Consider the following 21,151-nt stretch of genomic DNA (forward strand, 5'->3'; position numbering starts at 1 on the left):
TCTTTCTCTCTCTCTGTTCTCTGTCTGTGTTATTTCTTTCTTTCCCCTCTTTCTTTCTCTCTCTGTTCTTGCTTTCTTTCCCCTTTCTCTCTGTTCTTTCTTTCCCCTTTCTCTCTCCCTGTTCTTTCTTTCTTCCCCTCTCTCTTTCTCTCTGTTCTTACTTTTGCTCTGTTCTTTCTTCCCCTCTTTCTTTCTGTTCTTTCTTCTCTCTCTGTCCTTTCTTCTCTTGCTGTTCTTCCTCTCTCTGTTCTTTCTTTCTCTCGCTCTCCTTTCTGTTTTCTTTTTTCTCTCTTTCTTTTCTCAGTACCTGTCAGTGTGCCTATAGTACCAGCCACTGTGCCCATAATGCCAGCCACTGTGCCCTCTTTACCAGTCAGTGTATTCAGCAGTGCTAAATGGGTGCAGTTGGGCATGGACATGAGTGTGAATAGTTGTGAAATGGTTGTGGTCAGGGGCGTGGCCTAAATTTTGCCACGGCTCGCTGTGCGCGCCGCATTATTTTTCCCTCTTTTCCTTCTTCAAAAGTTGGGAGGTATGCAATAAGAAATGTTCACTAGTTGCATGCTCCTGGCCAAATGGATACTGATTAGTGTGCAATAAAGAAATCACACCAGAGACACAGGCGGATGTAACCTCTCTTCGATCAATCTATGGCACAACTCCAAGAGCTTTATTAATCCAAACATAGGTTTATATATCCCCTGTAAGGGGGCTCTAAAATGGGAGTGATCGGATGTATTCCATTGGTTAGTGGGTTGGGCAGTGAGCTAGTCCGTGGGCGGATCCATAAGGTAATCTGGCTGGGTTGGTCCATGAGGTCATCAGAGTGGGCGTCATCGTGGGCGGATCCATGAGGTCATCAGAGTGGGCGTCATCTTGGATACCAGCACATGGTGTGTGGTGAAACAGGAAATGGCAGCTATCTTTAGTGTCCCACTTTGATCTGAAAAAGCTCATGTAAGGTGAAATAATACACTTTATGGGTAGTTCTCAATCTCTTATGTCGAGGTTATTTAAGTATTTGATCTTAAGGCTCTCCTCAACATATGTATGCATGGTATATGCCTGTATGAATGTATGATGGTATATGTGTAGATATATGCCTGTATGTGTAAACATGCATGGAATATGTGTATGACTGTATGTATATGCATTGTGACACTTCGACTATCTGTGGACGGGGAATACTCACTTGGCCAGTCGTTGAGGCATACGCTGGGACACTCAGGGTTAAAACAAAAGTCCAATCGATTTATTAATACTGAGCATAAACCGAATCTCAGGTACTTGGTAACTTGCAGCACCCCGTGCACTGTTCGGCTCTACAGTACCCATGGACCTCACTGAGTCTTGGTGTACCTAACACGGATTAGTGTCCATTAACTGTCCACAGGTTCCTCGATACCTCTTATCCTCAGAGGCATCCTCTCCCGAGGTATACCACAGGTTTTCTCTCTCTGGCACAGCCTAGCCAGCACTGCCCGTGCACAAACACACAGACTCCATCTTGGGTCTTCAGACACACCCCCTTGGGTGGGGTATGTAGGTGTCTGGATCCACCCATCTCTCCAAGTCACCTGGAAGCCTTCCCAATGTATATTAACCTTCAGCAGTACATCTGCTGAGCAAAACAAGCCCAGGCTTCCATCACAGGGCCACCCACCTCTGTGATACATACCGCCCATTAACCACATGGACACTCGCCATACCACATACCTCCCCACTCTGCCTAAGGCTCCGAGGCTTGGCACTTGCTATTACCCGACCAGAAACCCATCTCAGTCGCCTCTGAAAGTCACACCGTCTGTCAAAATCGGGCCGAATCACTGAACCCTTTTGGAACTATCCGTCGTCCGACTCCTTCACCTCCTCTGATAGTGTTGCCCCTTTGTTGGACCACCCCCATCCCTGGCGGTCAGTACAGTGTGGTGATTCCCTGACACCTATACCTTCTGTCTGGTCTGACCCTTTGTCACCACGTCTGCTACAGGGGTTTCCTGCCTAGGTCACGCATCACTGAACTCACAGAAGAGTCACTACTTCTAACTCTTCCTTGTCCTCTTCCATCAGGCCACTTTCGGTTGTCTCTCTATTGACAGTTTCTCCTTTTGTCTTTATTACCCAGAGAGGAGTCGTTCCATTTATCTTCCGGTTGAGTACTTCAAGCCTTTAAAGAAACCCTCGTCTCTCAATACCTCGAGTTGAAAATGGCCGCCATCTTCTTCGTCTTTCCTGCAGCTGTTTATTAATTTGCAGTCTCTCAAGTGTCAGCTGCTCTACCACTCTTAGGTACGCCATGCGATGTTCCAGGAGCATTCGGATATTCTCAAGGCTCTAGATTGATCCGACAAGGAAGAATGGAACCATCCCACCTTCACCAGCTACCTGGGCTTCATCATCAGCCGGAATCCTCACTCTAGCCACAGCAGACTTATCTACGATATAAGCACCTCTATATTTTCCAATATGGCCTTGTTCACTGATTGACACGTTGACAAGTGACCTCTGAGCTCAGAGACTTCCTTCTCCAGCTCATCAACTCTGTACTCAGCCACTTGTCTCAGGTCCTTTTCTCGCTCGACATGGTCTCTTATTGTCTCTTTAACCATCTCCACTTCGTGAGCCTGTTCCCTTTTGGCTAGCACGTGTCGGACCATAAATTCATTAATTAAAGTTTCAGATGGGGCAGCTTGCCAACCCACTCTCTGCTGCTTCAGAGTTCAACCTATTTCTTCATCTGCAGGTTAAGATTTTTGTGGGTCTTCCCTCCATTACCATCAACCACCCCTAGGGCCTCAACAGGGCTCTCTGAAGAGTCAATGTTCTCGCTCCCAGACTCCATCTCTCCACCCTCGGGTTCTCTGGAGTTCTCACCCCCTACTGTCCTGTTGTCACACGCCTCAGTATAGTTCCCTTCCTCTTCCAGAATTTTGGCACAGTTGTCATTTTCCACCACCTCTGAGGCAAATGAACCACCAGTCCACTCTCCATAACCTTTGTGGGTTTTCACTCCACCTGCACTCTCTGGGATTTCTCCTACCACGATCTTTGCTGAGGCATCTCCACCATCACAATATGTCAGTTTAATTTTCAGCACATCAACTGTTACCTCTTTGCTGGGGTTTGTCAGCGGCAATGTGACCTCTTTATCTAGGACATTAAGTTTGTTTGCACCTGACCCAGTCTCCTTCAGAGTGTTCAGCCTGACCTGCCTTTCTGCAGCCGCCATGTCCCTGGCGACCAGGGGAACCCTTGCCATTTTTACTCGAGTCCACCTTGCCGCACTCTCTTCAGACATTTCCCTCTCCTCCCTCAGTTCCCAAAACCATTTAAAGTCCCGGCCTTTTACAATAGGGAATGGCAAGTCCAGGACTACAGGGACGTCATGGCTGGTAATAATCGTGGGTGTTTCAATCTTTATTTTTTTATATAGCGCTAACATATTCCGCAGCGCTTTACAGTTTGCACACATCATCACTGTCCCCAATGGGGCTCACAATCTAAATTCCCTATTAGTATGTCTTTAGAATGATTACTCTGGACACTAGATAATTCCTAGGGACCCCATGGATGCTGTGGACTTCCATCTTCCTTTTGGGAATCAGATAGATTCCCGTCTACACCACCACACTTCCTCCTCCAGCCTCTGTCTTCCCCCCTCCAGCCCCTGACGCCCCCCCCTCCAGCCTCCTTCCTAATTTAGAGCTTTTGTTTTTTTTATCAGCATAAATTGTCATTTAAGAAACGATTGTCCATTCAAGAAGAGATTTGTGTTGGCAGATTATCCTAGGAAAGCGTGTTAGATGATAATAATCGTGCTGCCCATCTCACCCGACGAGCAAGCAGCACCCTTGTTCGTTGGGTGAATTGACCTTTTAAGGGAGCCCGACGTACTCACTAAATTGTCCCTATCCCTAAGTTTTTTTGGATGCAGATTGCTCTCACACGAGTGTTTTTTTGATTTGGAAAAGAAAGAAATGAGGATGGAGAATCAAAACTTTAAGGCTAAAAAATATACTCACACATATATACACCAACTGTATAGACACACATATAAATATTTATGGTGTATACATTAGGCTATAAGACCTGGAGACTGTTATTACACATGCTGCCACTAGGTTTATTTTCTTTTCTTTAAAAAAAAAACAAAAAAAAAAAAACTGTCGCTGTCAGGAGTGGGATTCGAACCCACGCCTCCACGTGGTGACTGCAGACGCTGAACACGCTCCCTGGTGCACAACAGCTTGCACCTCCAGGGACCAGTACTGCTGCTGTCAAGGAGTGGGATTTGAACCCACGCCTCCACATGTGGTGACTGCAGACGCTTAACACGCTCCCTGGTGCACAACAGCTTGCACCTCCAGGGACCAGTACTGCTGATATTGACATGCTCCCTGGTGACACAAGAGTTTGCACCACCAGGGACTTCAGTACAGATCTGCTGTCCAAATCAGACATTGGGGCCCCTGGTGGGACTTCTGGCAAAGCCAGAGGGGACATTGGGATGTCATTTGAAAGCTAATTACCAGACTGAGGTGAGGGAGCAGTTCTTGGGGCTGTGTGGTGCTCTGTTGGGCATTTGTGCACCCTCAAGCCTGCACCACAAGGACCACTTTTATCCATGGACAGCCAGGCTCTGACCCCCTGAATTCAAATTCCATTTGGAGCAGGGGGACAAGTGATGTTGCTGTATGTAGATGGCCTCCTGGATGATGTTCCTGCCAAGCTTGATTTGCCTGACCCCTTCTGCAGAGTAGTTAAGGGGATTGAGAACCCCCAAGACTGCCCCAGACTGAAAATGTCTTTTCAAATCTGCTGTCCAAATCAGACATTGGGGCCTCTGGTAAAGCCAGAGGGGACATTGGGATGTCATTTGAAAGCTAATTACCAGCTTCTTTTTCATTACTTTAGTTCTGCAGACAGATGGTAAACGCCATTGTCTGTAAAGACCCCGTTACACACTGCGATATCGCTAGCAATATTTTTGAACCCCTCTCCATAATCTTTGAAAATTCTTGGAGAACAGGAGAAGTGCCAGAAGACTGGAGAAGAGCAAATGTTGTTCCTATCTTCAAAAAGGGGAAGAAGGTGGACCCAGGCAACTATAGGCCGGTGAGTCTGACTTCTATACCAGGAAAGATCTTTGAACAAATTATTAAACAACATGTATGTCAATACCTGGATAAGAATGAAGTGATTAAACAGAGTCAGCATGGGTTTCTAACTAATAAGTCATGTCAGACTAACTTAATTTCCTTCTATGACGGTATCACTGATTGGGTGGATCAAGGAAATGCTGTAGATATAGTATATCTTGACTTCAGCAAAGCATTTGACAAAGTCTCTCATACAATCCTTATTGAAAAAATGACTAAGTATGGAATGGACAAGGCAACTGTTAGGTGGATTCATAACTGGCTTAGTGATCGGACCCAAAGAGTGGTCGTAAATGGCTGCACATCCAGTTGGAAGAATGTCTCAAGTGGGGTACCACAGGGCTCTGTCCTGGGCCCTGTATTGTTCAACATCTTTATCAACGATTTAGATGAAGGAATTGAGGGTAAACTGATTAAATTTGCTGATGACACAAAGCTAGGAGGGATAGCTAATACTAGAGAAGAGAGAGAGAGGATTCAAAAAGATTTAAATAAACTGGAGAAGTGGGCAGCAACTAACAGAATGGTTTTTAACAGGGAGAAATGCAAAGTACTACATCTGGGCAATAAAAATGAAAAAAGCATATATAGAATGGGAGGAATAGGGCTAAGTGACAGCACATGTGAAAAAGACTTGGGTATACTAATAGATCACAGACTGAATATGAGTCAACAGTGTGATGCAGCAGCAAAAAAGGCAAATGCAATTCTAGGATGTATTAACAGAAGCATACAGTCTAGATCACGTGAAGTCATTATTTCCCTCTACTCCTCTTTGGTCAGACCTCATCTGGAATATTGTGTCCAGTTTTGGGCACCACATTTTAAAAAAGACATCAACAAACTGGAGCAAGTTCAGAAAAGAGCGACCAGAATGGTGACCGGTCTGCAAACCCTGTCTTATGAGGAAAGGTTGCAGGATTTGGGAATGTTTAGTTTGCAAAAGAGAAGACTGAGAGGAGACTTAATAGCTGTCTACAAATATCTAAAGGGCTGTCACATTGTAGAAGGATCAACTTTATTCTCATTTGCACAAGGAAAGACTAGAAGCAATGGGATGAAACTGAATGGGAGGAGACACAGATTAGATATTAGAAAAAACTTTTTGACAGTTAGAGTGATCAATGAGTGGAACAGGCTGCCACGAGAAGTGGTGAGTTCTCCTTCAATGGAAGTCTTCAAACAGAGGCTGGACAGACATCTGACTGGGATGATTCAGCGAATCCTGCTTTGAGCAGGGGGTTGGACCAGATGGCCCAGGAGGTCCCTTCCAACTCTACGATTCTATGATTCTATATTGCTGTAAAGTCACCGATTTTGTGACGTTGCAGCGATATTGCTAGCGATATCCCTGCATGTGATACTTACCTCCGACCGGCTCCCCCGCTGGTTATCACTGATCGCGCGAGAAGCTCCTGGTCCATTCCTCGTCGGCCACTTCCTGCTGGGCTTCCTGTGGCGCCCAGGGCAGGAGGACGCAGGATCGCCGCGTCTGACAGGTAAGTAGCGATTCCCGTCCCCAGCAATGTCGCTGGTGAGATCTGCCTGTGTAGCAGCTCACTAGCGACCACCTAGCGATGCACCAGCGATCCTGACCGCGTCATATCGCTAGTCGGGATCGCTGGTGCATCGCTAGGTGTAACGGTACCCTAAGTGTTACAATGAGTCACTTCTAACTGGCTAGATAGAAAAGTTGCAGACTCTGTAATCTCAGGATAAATTACCGTATTTTTCGGACTATAAGATGCAACGGACCATAAGAACACCCCAATTTTCAGTAGGAAAATAGGGGGAAAAAAAATAATGTGTCAAATGGGGGTCCGTCTTACAGTCCGAATTCAGCTTACCTGGGAAGGGATCTGGCACAGGTGAAGTAGTCACAGGGGTCATTCAGTGGTCCAGGCTCGTGCGGTGGCGGCTCTGTGCTAGGGCAGGTTGGTTGTGCTGGGGCAGCTGCGCTGGGGGAGAGGCAGCTGCGCTGAGGCAGGGGCAGCAGCAGCGCTGGGGCAGCAGCAGCGCTGAGGCAGGGGCAGCAGCAGCGCTGAGGCAGGGGCAGCAGCAGCGCTGAGGCAGGGGCAGCAGCAGCGCTGAGGCAGGGGCAGCAGCAGCGCTGAGGCAGGGGCAGCAGCAGCGCTGAGGCAGGGGCAGCTGTGCTGGGGCAGGGGCAGCTGTGGTGGTGGCAGCGGGCGGCGCTCTGCGGTGCGGTGGTGGCAGCGGGTTGTGCTCCGGTACAGGGACGGCGGCTCCGCCGCGATTTCTTCGCAGCCCGGAGGCCCCCGCACTTCCCTTGCTGGCCGCCGCCATGTTGCAGTGGCCTCTGGGAGCATGGACGCCGGAAAGAATCTGCCGCAGACCTCAAAATTTGAAATCTCATTTTCAAAAGTGAGAGCCGGCTAATGGTGCCAAAAATGAGAGCAATAGCTTTAACAACCGGTTCCACCGAACCGGGGAGAACCCGCTGAATCCCACCCCTGGCTGCGCCCCGAGGGCTCATAGTGCTGCGCTGTGTGGAGTGGGATTCGAACCCACGCCTCCACGTGGTGACTGCAGACGCTGAACACGCTCCCTGGTGCACAACAGCTTGCACCTCCAGGGACCAGTACTGCTGCTGTCAGGAGTGGGATTCGAACCCACGCCTCTACGGGAGACTGCCCCGAGGGCTCATAGTGCTGCGCTGTGTGGTGCGGGGTGGGCAGGGTCAGCGCTGCGCCCCCAGGGCTCATAGTGCTCCGCTGTGTGGTGCGGGGTGGGTGGGGTCAGCGCTGCGCCCCCAGGGCTTATAGCGCTGTGTGGTGCGGCGTGGGCGGGGTCAGCGCTGCACCCCCAGGGCTCATAGTGCTCCGCTGTGTGGTGCGGGGTCATCTCCCATCTCCTCCCCGACTCTGTGCTGCTGTGTAAGATCGCTTAGTGGTGGGGGAGGGGCGGCAGTGACTGGCCGGTGGGCAGGGTCACTGTGCTATGGGAACCAAGATCCGGCCTGCATAGAAGGTGGAAGAGGGAGGAGTCGTGTGACACGCCGAGCTGCCTGTGACTCATCCCCTGGCTCGGGGGGGCGGAGTCAGCGCCGTGCAGCACACAAACAGTCTCTCCCTGGCTTGCAGTACAGTGAGGCTGGGGGATGGGCGGCCGGGCTCTGTGTCACGTGGCTCCGAGCCCACCCCCTGCTTTCTCGGTCTAACTGCAGCAACAATGACGTCACCTGAGCGCCAGATTTGAACCTTGGAGCTGCCGGCCGGTAACTGTATGCCTGTATGGGGTCAGCTGTGGGGGGAGGCAGGGGGTCCCTGCAGAGTGTATGGGGTCAGCTGTGGGGGGCACTGCGGGTAGACAGGGGGTCCCTGCAGAGTGTATGGGGTCAGCTGTGGGGGGCACTACGGGGGAGACAGGGGGTCCCTGCAGAGTGTATGGGGTCAGCTGTGGGGGGCACTGCGTGGGAGACAGGGGGTCCCTGCAGAGTGTTTGGGGTCAGCTGTGGGGGGCACTGCGTGGGAGACAGGTGGTCCCTGCAGGGGGAGGTGAGGACAGTGTATGGGCACAGCTGTGGGGGGCATGGCGGGGTACAGGCGTTCCCTGTGGGGTAGGGGAGGGTTAGGGGGGCTGTGTTGTCACTCTGCTGTGAACACTAATTATGAATGCAATATTTCCCTTATTAATTATTGTTTTTTTATTTCTCTGTCTCTCAGTAGGTAACACTTGGGGCAGTCGCCCGCTCTCTGTGTGTCTGCTGGCAATATACGCTCGTAGAAAAAGGGGTTAATGTACCAGTACAATTCATAGGACTTAATTTTTATTCTATGTCAAAATTCAATAATTTCCTTTTCCCTTTTTTTTCCAATAGGTAACAAGGCATCGTGGACACTAAACTGGCTCAAGAACTGGCGGGACAAGGACACCAAGTTTGCCTAATGGACGACATCGCTATGGAGGAACACAGCTCTCCGGCCACCATCATCATGTGGAGCAGCTAAGCCTCTTCATCCTCGGTTTGGGTAAGTGACAATCCATGTATGTATGGTCTAAGGAGCGGTCATGGCACATGTACATACATGTATGTGTAAACATGTATATACAGTCAGCTGTCATGGCACTCGGGAAGTCACACCAGGGGGCTGTGTGGCCCTGTAGGCCTCTACACCACCACACAGCCTCCCGCAACCCGCTCTACAGCACCACACAGCCTCCCGCAACCCGCTCTACACCACCACACTTCCTCCTCCAGCCTCTGTCTCCCCCCTCCAGTCCCTGACGCCCCCCCCTCCAGCCTCCTTCCTAATTTAGAGCTTTTGGGTTTTTTTATCAGCATAAATTGTCATTTAAGAAACGATTGTCCATTCAAGAAGAGATTTGTGTTGGCAGATTATCCTAGGAAAGCGTGTTAGATGATAATAATCGTGCTGCCCATCTCACCCGACGAGCAAGCAGCACCTTTGTTCGTTGGGTGAATTGACCTTTTAAGGGAGCCCGACGTACTCACTAAATTGTCCCTATCCCTAAGTTTTTTTGGATGCAGATTGCTCTCACACGAGTGTTTTTTTGATTTGGAAAAGAAAGAAATGAGGATGGAGAATCAAAACTTTAAGGCTAAAAAATATACTCACACATATATACACCAACTGTATAGACACACATATAAATATTTATGGTGTATACATTAGGCTATAAGACCTGGAGACTGTTATTACACATGCTGCCACTAGGTTTATTTTCTTTTCTTAAAAAAAAAAAAAAAAACTGTCGCTGTCAGGAGTGGGATTCGAACCCACGCCTCCACGTGGTGACTGCAGACGCTGAACACGCTCCCTGGTGCACAACAGCTTGCACCTCCAGGGACCAGTACTGCTGCTGTCAAGGAGTGGGATTTGAACCCACGCCTCCACATGTGGTGACTGCAGACGCTTAACACGCTCCCTGGTGCACAACAGCTTGCACCTCCAGGGACCAGTACTGCTGCTGTCAGGAGTGGGATTCGAACCCACGCCTCCACGGGAGACTGCAACCTGAACACAGTGCCTTAGACCACTAGGCCATCCTGACTGCTGACATTGACATGCTCCCTGGTGACACAAGAGTTTGCACCACCAGGGACTTCAGTACAGATCTGCTGTCCAAATCAGACATTGGGGCCCCTGGTGGGACTTCTGGCAAAGCCAGAGGGGACATTGGGATGTCATTTGAAAGCTAATTACCAGACTGAGGTGAGGGAGCAGTTCTTGGGGCTGTGTGGTGCTCTGTTGGGCATTTGTGCACCCTCAAGCCTGCACCACAAGGACCACTTTTATCCATGGACAGCCAGGCTCTGACCCCCTGAATTCAAATTCCATTTGGAGCAGGGGGACAAGTGATGTTGCTGTATGTAGGTGGCCTCCTGGATGATGTTCCTGCCAAGCTTGATTTGCCTGACCCCTTCTGCAGAGTAGTTAAGGGGATTGAGAACCCCCAAGACTGCCCCAGACTGAAAATGTCTTTTCAAATCTGCTGTCCAAATCAGACATTGGGGCCTCTGGTAAAGCCAGAGGGGACATTGGGATGTCATTTGAAAGCTAATTACCAGCTTCTTTTTCATTACTTTAGTTCTGCAGACAGATGGTAAACGCCATTGTCTGTAAAGACCCCGTTACACACTGCGATATCGCTAGCAATATTTTTGAACCCCTCTCCATAATCTTTGAAAATTCTTGGAGAACAGGAGAAGTGCCAGAAGACTGGAGAAGAGCAAATGTTGTTCCTATCTTCAAAAAGGGGAAGAAGGTGGACCCAGGCAACTATAGGCCGGTGAGTCTGACTTCTATACCAGGAAAGATCTTTGAACAAATTATTAAACAACATGTATGTCAATACCTGGATAAGAATGAAGTGATTAAACAGAGTCAGCATGGGTTTCTAACTAATAAGTCATGTCAGACTAACTTAATTTCCTTCTATGACGGTATCACTGATTGGGTGGATCAAGGAAATGCTGTAGATATAGTATATCTTGACTTCAGCAAAGCATTTGACAAAGTCTCTCATACAATCCTTATTGAAAAAATGACTAAGTATGGAATGGACAAGGCAACTGTTAGGTGGATTCATAACTGGCTTAGTGATCGGACCCAAAGAGTGGTCGTAAATGGCTGCACATCCAGTTGGAAGAATGTCTCAAGTGGGGTACCACAGGGCTCTGTCCTGGGCCCTGTATTGTTCAACATCTTTATCAACGATTTAGATGAAGGAATTGAGGGTAAACTGATTAAATTTGCTGATGACACAAAGCTAGGAGGGATAGCTAATACTAGAGAAGAGAGAGAGAGGATTCAAAAAGATTTAAATAAACTGGAGAAGTGGGCAGCAACTAACAGAATGGTTTTTAACAGGGAGAAATGCAAAGTACTACATCTGGGCAATAAAAATGAAAAAAGCATATATAGAATGGGAGGAATAGGGCTAAGTGACAGCACATGTGAAAAAGACTTGGGTATACTAATAGATCACAGACTGAATATGAGTCAACAGTGTGATGCAGCAGCAAAAAAGGCAAATGCAATTCTAGGATGTATTAACAGAAGCATACAGTCTAGATCACGTGAAGTCATTATTTCCCTCTACTCCTCTTTGGTCAGACCTCATCTGGAATATTGTGTCCAGTTTTGGGCACCACATTTTAAAAAAGACATCAACAAACTGGAGCAAGTTCAGAAAAGAGCGACCAGAATGGTGACCGGTCTGCAAACCCTGTCTTATGAGGAAAGGTTGCAGGATTTGGGAATGTTTAGTTTGCAAAAGAGAAGACTGAGAGGAGACTTAATAGCTGTCTACAAATATCTAAAGGGCTGTCACATTGTAGAAGGATCAACTTTATTCTCATTTGCACAAGGAAAGACTAGAAGCAATGGGATGAAACTGAATGGGAAGAGACACAGATTAGATATTAGAAAAAACTTTTTGACAGTTAGAGTGATCAATGAGTGGAACAGGCTGCCACGAGAAGTGGTGAGTTCTCCTTCAATGGAAGTCTTCAAACAGAGGCTGGACAGACATCTGACTGGGATGATTTAGCGAATCCTGCTTTGAGCAGGGGGTTGGACCAGATGGCCCAGGAGGTCCCTTCCAACTCTACGATTCTATGATTCTATATTGCTGTAAAGTCACCGATTTTGTGACGTTGCAGCGATATTGCTAGCGATATCCCTGCATGTGATACTTACCTCCGACCGGCTCCCCCGCTGGTTATCACTGATCGCGCGAGAAGCTCCTGGTCCATTCCTCGTCGGCCACTTCCTGCTGGGCTTCCTGTGGCGCCCAGGGCGGGAGGACGCAGGATCGCCGCGTCTGACAGGTAAGTAGCGATCCCCGTCCCCAGCAATGTCGCTGGTGAGATCTGCCTGTGTAGCAGCTCACTAGCGACCACCTAGCGATGCACCAGCGATCCTGACCGCGTCATATCGCTAGTCGGGATCGCTGGTGCATCGCTAGGTGTAACGGTACCCTAAGTGTTACAATGAGTCACTTCTAACTGGCTAGATAGAAAAGTTGCAGACTCTGTAATCTCAGGATAAATTACCGTATTTTTCGGACTATAAGATGCAACGGACCATAAGAACACCCCAATTTTCAGTAGGAAAATAGGGGGAAAAAAAATAATGTGTCAAATGGGGGTCCGTCTTACAGTCCGAATTCAGCTTACCTGGGAAGGGATCTGGCACAGGTGAAGTAGTCACAGGGGTCATTCAGTGGTCCAGGCTCGTGCGGTGGCGGCTCTGTGCTAGGGCAGGTTGGTTGTGCTGGGGCAGCTGCGCTGAGGCAGGGGCAGCATCAGCGCTGAGGCAGGGGCAGCAGCAGCGCTGAGGCAGGGGCAGCAGCAGCGCTGAGGCAGGGGCAGCAGCAGCGCTGAGGCAGGGGCAGCAGCAGCGCTGAGGCAGGGGCAGCAGCAGCGCTGAGGCAGGGGCAGCAGCAGCGCTGAGGCAGGGGCAGCAGCAGCGCTGAGGCAGGGGCAGCTGTGCTGGGGCAGGGGCAGGTGGGCTCTGTGGTGGTGGCAGCGGGCTGTGCTCCGGTACAGGGACGGCGGCTCCGCCGCGATTTCTTCGCAGCCCGGAGGCCCCCGCACTTCCCTTGCTGGCCGCCGCCATGTTGCAGTGGCCTCCGGGAGCATGGACGCCGGAAAGAATCTGCCGCAGACCTCAAAATTTGAAATCTCATTTTCAAAAGTGAGAGCCGGCTAATGGTGCCAAAAATGAGAGCAATAGCTTTAACAACCGGTTCCACCGAACCGGGGAGAACCCGCTGAATCCCACCCCTGGCTGCGCCCCGAGGGCTCATAGTGCTGCGCTGTGTGGAGTGGGATTCGAACCCACGCCTCCACGTGGTGACTGCAGACGCTGAACACGCTCCCTGGTGCACAACAGCTTGCACCTCCAGGGACCAGTACTGCTGCTGTCAGGAGTGGGATTCGAACCCACGCCTCTACGGGAGACTGCCCCGAGGGCTCATAGTGCTGCGCTGTGTGGTGCGGGGTGGGCAGGGTCAGCGCTGCGCCCCCAGGGCTCATAGTGCTCCGCTGTGTGGTGCGGGGTGGGTGGGGTCAGCGCTGCGCCCCCAGGGCTTATAGCGCTGTGTGGTGCGGCGTGGGCGGGGTCAGCGCTGCACCCCCAGGGCTCATAGTGCTCCGCTGTGTGGTGCGGGGTCATCTCCCATCTCCTCCCCGACTCTGTGCTGCTGTGTAAGATCGCTTAGTGGTGGGGGAGGGGCGGCAGTGACTGGCCGGTGGGCAGGGTCACTGTGCTATGGGAACCAAGATCCGGCCTGCATAGAAGGTGGAAGAGGGAGGAGTCGTGTGACACGCTGAGCTGCCTGTGACTCATCCCCTGGCTCGGGGGGGCGGAGTCAGCGCCGTGCAGCACACAAACAGTCTCTCCCTGGCTTGCAGTACAGTGAGGCTGGGGGATGGGCGGCCGGGCTCTGTGTCACGTGGCTCCGAGCCCACCCCCTGCTTTCTCGGTCTAACTGCAGCAACAATGACGTCACCTGAGCGCCAGATTTGAACCTTGGAGCTGCCGGCCGGTAACTGTATGCCTGTATGGGGTCAGCTGTGGGGGGAGGCAGGGGGTCCCTGCAGAGTGTATGGGGTCAGCTGTGGGGGGCACTGCGGGTAGACAGGGGGTCCCTGCAGAGTGTATGGGGTCAGCTGTGGGGGGCACTACGGGGGAGACAGGGGGTCCCTGCAGAGTGTATGGGGTCAGCTGTGGGGGGCACTGCGTGGGAGACAGGGGGTCCCTGCAGAGTGTTTGGGGTCAGCTGTGGGGGGCACTGCGTGGGAGACAGGTGGTCCCTGCAGGGGGAGGTGAGGACAGTGTATGGGCACAGCTGTGGGGGGCATGGCGGGGTACAGGCGTTCCCTGTGGGGTAGGGGAGGGTTAGGGGGGCTGTGTTGTCACTCTGCTGTGAACACTAATTATGAATGCAATATTTCCCTTATTAATTATTGTTTTTTTATTTCTCTGTCTCTCAGTAGGTAACACTTGGGGCAGTCGCCCGCTCTCTGTGTGTCTGCTGGCAATATACGCTCGTAGAAAAAGGGGTTAATGTACCAGTACAATTCATAGGACTTAATTTTTATTCTATGTCAAAATTCAATAATTTCCTTTTCCCTTTTTTTTCCAATAGGTAACAAGGCATCGTGGACACTAAACTGGCTCAAGAACTGGCGGGACAAGGACACCAAGTTTGCCTAATGGACGACATCGCTATGGAGGAACACAGCTCTCCGGCCACCATCATCATGTGGAGCAGCTAAGCCTCTTCATCCTCGGTTTGGGTAAGTGACAATCCATGTATGTATGGTCTAAGGAGCGGTCATGGCACATGTACATACATGTATGTGTAAACATGTATATACAGTCAGCTGTCATGGCACTCGGGAAGTCACACCAGGGGGCTGTGTGGCCCTGTAGGCCTCTACACCACCACACAGCCTCCCGCAACCCGCTCTACAGCACCACACAGCCTCCCGCAACCCGCTCTACACCACCACACTTCCTCCTCCAGCCTCTGTCTCCCCCCTCCAGTCCCTGACGCCCCCCCCTCCAGCCTCCTTCCTAATTTAGAGCTTTTGGGTTTTTTTATCAGCATAAATTGTCATTTAAGAAACGATTGTCCATTCAAGAAGAGATTTGTGTTGGCAGATTATCCTAGGAAAGCGTGTTAGATGATAATAATCGTGCTGCCCATCTCACCCGACGAGCAAGCAGCACCTTTGTTCGTTGGGTGAATTGACCTTTTAAGGGAGCCCGACGTACTCACTAAATTGTCCCTATCCCTAAGTTTTTTTGGATGCAGATTGCTCTCACACGAGTGTTTTTTTGATTTGGAAAAGAAAGAAATGAGGATGGAGAATCAAAACTTTAAGGCTAAAAAATATACTCACACATATATACACCAACTGTATAGACACACATATAAATATTTATGGTGTATACATTAGGCTATAAGACCTGGAGACTGTTATTACACATGCTGCCACTAGGTTTATTTTCTTTTCTTAAAAAAAAAAAAAAAAACTGTCGCTGTCAGGAGTGGGATTCGAACCCACGCCTCCACGTGGTGACTGCAGACGCTGAACACGCTCCCTGGTGCACAACAGCTTGCACCTCCAGGGACCAGTACTGCTGCTGTCAAGGAGTGGGATTTGAACCCACGCCTCCACATGTGGTGACTGCAGACGCTTAACACGCTCCCTGGTGCACAACAGCTTGCACCTCCAGGGACCAGTACTGCTGCTGTCAGGAGTGGGATTCGAACCCACGCCTCCACGGGAGACTGCAACCTGAACACAGTGCCTTAGACCACTAGGCCATCCTGACTGCTGACACTGACATGCTCCCTGGTGACACAAGAGTTTGCACCACCAGGGACTTCAGTACAGATCTGCTGTCCAAATCAGACATTGGGGCCCCTGGTGGGACTTCTGGCAAAGCCAGAGGGGACATTGGGATGTCATTTGAAAGCTAATTACCAGACTGAGGTGAGGGAGCAGTTCTTGGGGCTGTGTGGTGCTCTGTTGGGCATTTGTGCACCCTCAAGCCTGCACCACAAGGACCACTTTTATCCATGGACAGCCAGGCTCTGACCCCCTGAATTCAAATTCCATTTGAATTCAAATACAACACAAAAAACACAAAAAGTTGTGCATACAACTTATACCACAATGAACAGATTACTAATAAAACAATCCACCAGGAGTTAACAGTGGACATGTGGAGCTTTCATGTAGCCTCACTGTGCCCAGTAACATTGGCTGGTCACCCTACATGAGAAAAAATTGTAATATTCCAATATTCTAAACTCTGTCCCTGTCTAATTTCTTTGTAACAAGACATCAGATGATCGTAGATAAAGGCATTTTATTCAACTTTTCACAAAGTTAACAGAGAGGCTGTAAAAACATCAAGAGACATTTTTTGGCTTAAAAAAAAAAAAAAAAATGTAAACTGATGAATCAGCTGGTAAGTTTTTTTGGATGTACAGTGGTCAGATGGATTTGAGAAGGACGTTCTCTCGGCAGACGGGTGCCTGTTATACCCTATAGAATATATTCAGTGTACACGTCCTGGTGTGAAAAGAACCTAATATATATATTTTTTTTTTTTACTCCAAAAACAGAAAAAAAAACAGAGTGAAGGCAATCAGTTTCCACCAGACACAAACAAACCTAAGTTTGCTTCGGCCAGAAATCACTCGAAATAAAAGGGTTTCCAGGACCTTCAGGCCCCTGAAGCTTAAAACTGGCGAAGAGACTGGGGGGGTGAAAACTAAATTATATATATATATACACACACACCACCTGCCCAGACTGGACTGATGACGACCCGACCAGAACCCATGTGAGGCCTAGTCGGCCCCGGTAACTGAAAAGGCCACTACTGTTATGCTTTTAATCCTTTCCCAGTCATATAAAAGAATTTTAAAAAAATGGCCGGAGAGTTGCTATATGGCGCAAGTTTCCCACCCAAAAAAAGTTTCTAACACATTCAGTTACAAATGTGTAATTTTCCTACATCTGAGGGGGAAAAGGCCACCATGGAGGTGTGTGTAAGAAGGTATGGCCGCTCCCAGGGTCCTCCATCACACACAGAGGCCTAGAGACATCACCGGCCTCACACGGCCCCGAACTACGCGCACAGACTGAAGAAGAAGGGGCTCCGCCATTACCTGAGGAGATTGTGCGCCTCCATGCTGCGGTTCTGGAGCACACCACGGCCACACGGAGCGGGGTGGACGGCATTATGGTATCAGGCCGCCGAGATCTCCCCCTCACGAAAACCTCCTGACTCGGCGGAGACACGGTGAGGAGGACCGCAGCCGCTGCTACAGATGGCGGCACTTCCGCCTGTGCTCCGCCACCACAGGAACTAAAATGGCGGCCGGGCGGGGAAGTGACGTGTGGTGAGGAGACGTGGGAGGCCGGACTGAGTCATGGAGGAGGCGACGGTGGTGTCGTAATGTTTGCTGTGGAGAGAGCGCAGCAGAGGAGCGGAGCTGTCAGCGGGGAAGAGCGCGGAGGAGGGAGCGGCGACACCCCGCAGAGGACAGAAGGGAGACGGTGTGTGGGGGGAGAGAGTGGGGGGAGCAGAGGCTGAGCATGGGGGGGGGGAGCAGAGGCTGAGCATGGGGGGGGGAGCAGAGGCTGAGCATGGGGGGGGGAGCAGAGGCTGAGCATGGGGGGGGGAGCAGAGGCTGAGCATGGGGGGGGAGCAGAGGCTGAGCATGGGGGGGGGGGGAGCAGAGGCTGAGCATGGGGGGAGAGCAGAGGCTGAGCATGGAGGGGCAGAGGCTGAGCATGGGGGGGGGGAGCAGAGGCTGAGCATGGGGGGGGGGAGCAGAGGCTGAGCATGGGGGGGAGCAGAGGCTGAGCATGGGGGGGGAGCAGAGGCTGAGCATGGGGGGGAGCAGAGGCTGAGCATGGGGGGGGAGCAGAGGCTGAGCATGGGGGGGGGGGGAGCAGAGGCTGAGCATGGGGAGGAGCAGAGGCTGAGCATGGAGGGGCAGAGGCTGAGCATGGGGGGGGGGAGCAGAGGCTGAGCATGGGGGGGGGGAGCAGAGGCTGAGCATGGGGGGGAGCAGAGGCTGAGCATGGGGGGGGAGCAGAGGCTGAGCATGGGGGGGAGCAGAGGCTGAGCATGGGGGGGAGCAGAGGCTGAGCATGGGGGGGGAGCAGAGGCTGAGCATGGGGGGGGGGAGCAGAGGCTGAGCATGGGGGGGAGCAGAGGCTGAGCATGGGGGGGGAGCAGAGGCTGAGCATGGGGGGGGGGAGCAGAGGCTGAGCATGGGGGGGGGAGCAGAGGCTGAGCATGGGGGGGGAGCAGAGGCTGAGCATGGGGGGGGGAGCAGAGGCTGAGCATGGGGGGGAACAGAGGCTGAGCATGGGGGGGAGCAGAGGCTGAGCATGGGGGGGGAGCAGAGGCTGAGCATGGGGGGGGAGCAGAGGCTGAGCATGGGGGGGGGAGCAGAGGCTGAGCATGGAGGGGAGCAGAGGCTGAGCATGGGGGGGGAGCAGAGGCTGAGCATGGGGGGAGCAGCAGAGGCTGAGCATGGGGGGGGAGCAGAGGCTGAGCATGGGGGGGGGAGCAGAGGCTGAGCATGGGGGGGGAGCAGAGGCTGAGCATGGGGGGGAGCAGAGGCTGAGCATGGGGGGGGGAGCAGAGGCTGAGCATGGGGGGGGAGCAGAGGCTGAGCATGGGGGGGGAGCAGAGGATGGTGCTTGGGGGGCGGAGCCGGAGCTGGAGTGTGGTGGACGGGAGATAAAACACAACCTTAGTATGTAGGGCTGTGGAGTCGGAGCTCATTTTGGTGGAGTCGGAGTTGGTATAAAATGGACCGATTCCGACTTCTAAAATATATAATAAATTGGGTACAGTAGTTCAATGCAGGATGTGCTGAATATTTTTTCATAGGAATTTGGGAAAGTTATGAAATGTCCTATAAATGGCTGTTCTATTCCTGATCTAAGGCTACATTCACACACAGCGTTTTTGCTGCGTTTTTTGAGGATACGTTTTTCAGTTGCAAAAGCCGATCAGCTTTTTAAAAACTGCATCACCTGAAAGGTTTTTGAGCTCATAGATAATGTTTTCAATATCAGAGCAGATTTCTAATCTGCTTTTATTTATATATCTGTCTATCCATATCATATCTGTACCAAAAAGAATGAAAGCCGGATAGCACACAGACTAACACTCCTTTTTTTTAGCACCAGTCAGGTCCACCTCATAGCTGCCCAAAAGGACGCCCAGGACAGGCATTGCTCATCTTCAGTAACATCAACTGATAGTTGGAATAAATAGACTGCATTCACCACCACATCTTCTTAAGGTGCAGGCTTTATTTTCAAGTGTAGGGGTGTGCAGTATGAGGTTCTGCCCCCCCCCCCAGGTTTGATCCTGGCTACGCCCATGATGTGGATGTAGCCTGAGGATCTAGGCTTTGTCTTAGCCGAGATAAGTCATAGTGTGTATGTGTGTGTGTGTATATATATATATATATATATACACACACACACACACACACACTACAGACCAAAGGTTTGGACACACCTCAATCAAAGCGTATTCTTTATTTTCATGACTATGGTTTAATAAGTGGGATTTCTTGCCTTATAAATGGGGTTGGGACCATCAGTTGTGCAGAGGTCTGGTGGATACACAGCTGATAGTCCTACTGAATAGACTATTAGAATTTGTATTATGGTAAGAAAAAAGCAGCTGAGTAAAGAAAAACGAGTGGCCATTATTACTTTAAGAAATGAAGGTCAGTCAGTCCGAAAAATTGGGAAAACTTTGAAAGTGTCCCCACGTGCAGTGGCAAAAACCATCAAGCGCTACAAAGAAACTGGCTCACATGAGGACCGCTCCAGGAAAGGAAGACCAAGAGTCACCTCTGCTGCGGAGGATAAGTTCATCCGAGTCACCAGCCTCAGAAATCGCAGGTTAACAGCAGCTCAGATCAGAGACCAGGTCAATGCCACACAGAGTTCTAGCAGCAGACACATCTCTACAACAACTGCTAAGAGGAGACTTTGTGCAGCAGGCCTTCATGGTAAAATAGCTGCTAGGAAACCACTGCTAAGGACAGGCAACAAGCAGAAGACTTGTTTGGGCTAAAGAACTCAAGGAATGGACATTAGACCAGTGGAAATCTGTGCTTTGGTCTGATGAGTCCAAATTTGAGATCTTTGGTTCCAACCACCTTGTCTTTGTGCGACGCAGAAAAGGTGAACGGATGGACTCTACATACCTGGTTCCCACCGTGAAGCATGGAGGAGGAGGTGTGATGGTGTGGGGGTGCTTTACTGGTGACACTGTTGGGGATTTATTCAAAATTGAAGGCATACTGAACCAGCATGGCCACCACAGCATCTTGCAGCGGCATGCTATTCCATCCGGTTTGTGTTTAGCTGGACCATCATTTATTTTTCAACAGGACAATGACCTCAAACACACCTCCAGGCTGTGTAAGGGCTATTTGACCAAGAAGGAGAGTGATCGGGTGCTACGCCAGATGACCTGGCCTCCACAGTCACCAGACCTGAACCCAATCGAGATGGTTTGGGGTGAGCTGGACCGCAGAGTGAAGGCCAAAGGGCCAACAAGTGCTAAGCATCTCTGGGAACTCCTTCAAGACTGTTGGAAGACCATTTCCAGTGACTACCTCTTGAAGCTCATCTATAGAATGCCAAGAGTGTGCAAAGCAGTAATCAAAGCAAAAGGTGGCTACTTTGAAGAACCTAGAATATAAGACACATTTTCAGTTGTTTCACACTTTTTTGTTAATTATATAATTCCACATGTGTTAATTCATAGCTTTGATGCCTTCAGAGTGAATCTACAATTTTCATAGTCATGAAAATAAAGCAAACTCTTTGAATGAGAAGGTGTGTCCAAACTTTGGTCTGTACAGCCATGGCTAAAAATTTTGAGAATGACACAATAATTTTTACAAAGTCTACTGCTTCATTTTTTCTA

At 50.4% G+C, this 21,151-nt stretch overlaps 1 protein-coding gene and 2 non-coding genes across 7 annotated transcripts in view; all 3 read right to left on the reverse strand.

Annotated features, from left to right (window-relative positions):
* LOC141078126 (uncharacterized) overlaps positions 1-17,678 on the reverse strand; it is a 129,788-nt gene extending 112,110 nt beyond the window's left edge. For 2 of the 5 annotated variants that reach the window (XR_012227661.1, XR_012227660.1), the window contains exon 1: positions 17,343-17,481. The gene's annotated coding sequence lies outside the window, so the exon portion shown is untranslated. Of the gene's footprint in view, positions 1-17,342 lie in introns of all 5 variants that reach the window. The other 3 variants (XM_073564964.1, XM_073564963.1, XR_012227658.1) reach the window with 2 other exon arrangements.
* TRNAL-CAG (transfer RNA leucine (anticodon CAG)) lies at positions 10,111-10,193 on the reverse strand. Its single transcript has one exon. It is a non-coding gene; the product is annotated as a tRNA-Leu (tRNA).
* TRNAL-CAG (transfer RNA leucine (anticodon CAG)) lies at positions 15,912-15,994 on the reverse strand. Its single transcript has one exon. It is a non-coding gene; the product is annotated as a tRNA-Leu (tRNA).
* Positions 17,679-21,151: the final 3,473 nt, after the last annotated feature.

Source organism: Dendrobates tinctorius, unplaced genomic scaffold (assembly GCF_039654945.1).
Source record: "Dendrobates tinctorius isolate UK_male_01 unplaced genomic scaffold, ASM3965494v1 ptg000504l, whole genome shotgun sequence".
Taxonomy (NCBI): domain Eukaryota; kingdom Metazoa; phylum Chordata; class Amphibia; order Anura; family Dendrobatidae; genus Dendrobates; species Dendrobates tinctorius.